The sequence below is a fragment of the Neopelma chrysocephalum genome, unplaced genomic scaffold (assembly GCF_003984885.1).
Source record: "Neopelma chrysocephalum unplaced genomic scaffold, ASM398488v2 Primary Assembly neopelma1_66, whole genome shotgun sequence".
In the NCBI taxonomy this organism is placed as follows: domain Eukaryota; kingdom Metazoa; phylum Chordata; class Aves; order Passeriformes; family Pipridae; genus Neopelma; species Neopelma chrysocephalum.
The window spans coordinates 11,077,402-11,081,934 of record NW_020897725.1 but is presented as its reverse complement, the minus strand read 5'-3'; the positions used below and the strand labels follow the sequence as shown (position 1 = coordinate 11,081,934).

The window sequence follows — 4,533 nt, the reverse complement described above, 5'->3', positions numbered from 1 at the left end:
TTAAATACCTATTGTTATACAATGATATTTATTTCATATTCTTAAATGGATTAAGGACATAAAGCTATCAGAGAGTGTCCAAAGGAGGTGTACAAAGGCAGTGCAGGGCCTGGAGGAGGCTGAGGGGAGACCTCAGTCTACAACTTCCTTGTGAGGACCAGTGGAGGGGCAGGTGACCACTGATAGGACCCAGGAATGTCCTGAAGTTGTGTCAGGGAAGATTTAGGCTGGATATTAGGAAAAGGTGGGGACCCCTGGTGGCCTAGTGGTTAGCATGCAGGACTCTCACTGCTGCGACCACGGGTTCGAATCCCAAGTCCCCCGGGCAGATGGTAGCTCGTTAGCCCTGTGAGGCCATCCATCTATGAGAAGGTCACTCTAAACAAACCTACGTCCTGAGGACCTCACTGCCATTGTCCAAGCTTGCTTGGCCCCGGCAGATGAACCTTAGGATTAAAGGGTTGGCTCAGTTCAGCGCAGGCTGTGTCTCACCTAAAAAATCCATTGCGCAGGCTGGAAAGGTAAAAGACCTTTCCCCAAATCTTCGTTCGCGAAGACTGGCCATTATTATTATTATTAGGAAAAGGTTTTGCCCCAGAGGGTGCTTGAGCAATGGAACAGGCTCCCCAGGGAAGTGGTCACAGCACCAAGCCTGACAGAGTTCAAGAAGCATTTGGACAACACTCAGGCACATGGTGTGATTCTTGGGGTGGTCCTGTGCAGGCCCAGGAGTTGGAATCAATGATCCTTGTGGGTCCCTTTCAACTCAGGATATTCTATGATTCTTTGATATGAGTTCCTGCCTCAGAGTCTGATTTTCACCTGTGTTCTGTACTCGGTGTGCGCCGTGTTTGGGCAATGGTCGTGTGAAATATGACAATGAAACCTGTTTTTTCCAAGTCCATATTGCAGAAAAAGAGGAAGGGAGAGTCAAATTCGTCTTAAGCTAGGTAATCCAATCAATTAGACCCCAAATTGAATCCAACAAGCCAGCTTGGATGGGGCTCTAAGCAATCTGATTTAGTGGGTGGCATCCCTGCCTATGACAGAGGGGTTGGAATTAGATGATCTTTAAGGTCCCTTCCAACCCAAACCATTCAATAATTCTATGATTCTATGAAGTTTTTATGTACTAGTGAAGCAATATTTACCCCCCAAAACCCCCAACTTTCATGTACACCAGTCTCTTTCTACATCTATATTTCTGTGGTTTCCCATTGCCTCATTTGCTGTCATAGGTTTGCTTGCATTTGTACTCCACAAGATTTCCTTGCTAGTCGAGTTCCTTGTGAGAACAGAGGCAATCCTTGTCATGCAGCAGCTTTTTCTTTGTTAGACACTTTGTCTCTCTTGCACGTTCAATTCACTAGTGCCCTGCAGAACAGAACATATTGCCTGACATAATAGCGCTGTTTAATAAGTGGTTAAATCTTTCTATGTTCCTGATATCTTGGCTTTGAGCAAGATGGAAGGAGGATATTAAAAGCTTTCAGTTACAGATGTGCGCTGGAAGGACAATCTCGATACTGTTCTTTGGTAGCACATAAAGGTTAAGTGTAAGAAGGATGTTGTGCATTTGTGATTACACAGGAAAGCATTCTGTATCTGCTAATAATCTTTCTCAGGCATGCCGGTCTAACTTTTCAGTTTTGGCAAGCTCTTAATTTAGAGCAAATTACTTTTTTATTGCAGAAGTGGTCAGTACAGGTAAATTATGAGTTTTCCCCCTTTTTACTTTAGAACATCTGAGCCTCCAAGGCAGTAATTGTCTGCAACCCTCTTCTCCTGGCTCAAAAGCTCTGTAGAATTACTGTTATCAGTTTTCTGTCCTGTGCCAGTATATTTGAACAGCAGGGATGCTGCAGCCCAGAATCCAGGGCTGATAATGGCTCTGCTGCACGTTCCTGGTGTTTATGACATGTTGTCTGGAGCACAGCAGAACTATGGGAAGCATCTTGGGTTAAGAAAGATACATGCTGTAACTAAAGCAATATTCTGTTGAAGAGACTGCTGTAAGTAAGAATCTTGAGTGCTGAAAGTTTTTCTTTCAAAACAGTTCCAAATTAATTTATGACACTGAGATGGTGTGTGAGTGCTTGCTATGGCTTTCAAGGGGCTGTTTGCTCACATGATTTAGTCTGGATGTTATTTTCTTTATCTGCTGCTCCATGTGCCTGTATTCTTTTTGCAAATGACAGCTCTGTGCAAAAGTGCCCACATGGCAAGAAGAGAATCCAGCTGCTGATGGCAAGAGCAGACACTGTATCGGAGCACTCTCAAGGTGCTGATCCCAGAGCTGTCATTTTCTGGAGGAAGAAATGTCCCATGCAGACAGGCATGAGGCAGACAGACATTGTGCACAGAGGATAATGGTGGAGAGGGATCCTGGGGAATGGGCAGTACTTGCAGTGAGAAAAGAAACATTTAACATGGCAACCCAGATTAGAGACAACAAGAAAACACAGGAGTAGAAAAAGACGGGGATCAGAGCATAAAGAAGCATCTTCAGAAGAGCAAAGAGAGAGGGATAACAGATGCAGTATCATTTCTTACACAAAAGAAGGGGAGCAAATTCAAGTACTACATTGAAGACTTATCTATGTATGCATTATGTGTGTAGGTATTTACTTATACATACTCAGACATAAACTTGTAGACTTGTATAAAAAATGCAGTATTCTTAATACTGTCTATATAAACATCTGCTGCTAGTATAAAATTATTCTTGTAGTGCATAGTTTGAAAAAGCTTATGAACCCCTTTGGTATGAGAGATAAGAGAGCTTCTCTACTTCTCAACAGAGGGAATATTCCATAGCATTTCAATACCATTATCTTATTCTAGTTCCTCTGTAATTCTGTGAAGTGGATGTAGAGATCTGGATAATTCAAGTGTATGAGTTAATAAATTACACTTAGAGTATATCCAGTTACCATAATGGTTCTTAAATAATTAAGCAAAGCAATCTTAAATAGGATCCTGCTACACTGCACTAACTAGAAAGGTGTCATCAGAGTTACTAAAAACCTATCCCTTAAGGTCCCATTCCACTGTGTACATACAGTACAATTAGTGTCTACTTTGTGGGTCTAAAGGAATTGAGTATAAATCAAAGGCACAGAGTGCTTGTAGGGAATTGAGCAGAATTTAATGACGAGAATTATGTGGGTTATGGAAAATGTGGACGATGAGGATGTATCAAATGAACCACCAAGCCTTGCTGCAACTCAACTGACCTGCCTGTAGGATGGCTGTAGCCCTCTTCCAGGTCACAACAGGAATTAATTCTTATAAAATTCTTTCACACTTTTCAAAGAGAACACTACTTTTTAAAACAACATCTGGAATAAAAATGTTATTGGAAGACAGTGATGTATATCGACCATGCTTCAATCAGGCCTTGAAGTCCTGATGAAAGCAGAAAGCAATGCTCTTGTAATTAGTTCCACTAACATCTGACAATTTATTTATGTAGGTGAAGGATACAAGATTAGCCCTTTGTTAGGACTCTTGCAGGAGATAATTTTTTCTTGATAGCTATGAGCTAACAATGGGCTGTTTGATCCTTTGTGGAGACCTAAACAAAGATTTAAAAAAGTACCCAAAAGCCTAAACAAAAGGAAAAAGAATATTTAAAAATAATATTCTCATCAAATTCTCATGCACTTAATAAAAATGAATAGTGATACAAGCATAGTTCTTTTCCATGGAAAGCTAGAGATACTGTCTGAAAACTGAGTAAGGTATATGTTAGGTATGTGTTATAGGGAATATACATATAAAGGAGTATATATGTAAGGTATATGTATATGCTATAAAGCATATCGACAAAAGATTCTCTGGAAGAACTTTACTCAAAGGCTTTTTACTGACTGTGGTATTTCAGATGTTCTCACAGCAGGTGGACCATATATTGTGTTACTTTCTTTGAGAAATTGCAGGAAAGCAACTGGTGAAATACAAGGTGTCATCCAACAGTTGTTTCACATACAGTAAAGAAGATCAGTAGTGTAGGTTTCTATGATTTATCAATAAAGATGCAAATCACATACTGGAGTTGCCTCTAGACAACTCACTCAATGCTCTTTTAATAGTAATAACTAAGATTTATATAGTTTCTCTAATCCCTCAAAGATCCCAAAGCATTTTATGAACTCCTTTGAACACCCTTTTTGAGAGGAAATGCAAGGCCTATGAAGAAATTTTGGGGCAAGAAACTGCATATTGTTTGGCAAAATATTCAATACTATCATACACCAGTTTGGAAGAGGAAGAGAAGGACAAAGGTATCAAAACAGAATGACAGATAGTATAGTTAGATAAATGATAAATAAAATCAATTTATCCAAGTACCCTGGTACTGGAATCCAGCATTTGTACTGCAGGATTTCACTTTCCTTCAGAGAGAAGTTTTTATTTCTTAACATATAATGTGAAATCAATCCAACTCTGAGTGTTGAAATACTTTCTTATGTGTGCAGCTGCAATGAGAATGTATTTTTGTCACTGGTAGTTACACTGTCTTAGTATCCA

The 4,533-nt window shown here is 39.9% G+C and overlaps 1 long non-coding RNA gene across 1 annotated transcript; it reads left to right on the top strand.

Annotated features, from left to right (window-relative positions):
- The first annotated feature begins 1,919 nt into the window (after nucleotides 1-1,919).
- On the top strand, nucleotides 1,920-4,033 carry LOC113968205. Its single transcript, XR_003534421.1, has 3 exons — nucleotides 1,920-2,012; nucleotides 2,199-2,281; nucleotides 3,887-4,033. It is a non-coding gene; the product is annotated as an uncharacterized LOC113968205 (long non-coding RNA).
- Nucleotides 4,034-4,533: the final 500 nt, after the last annotated feature.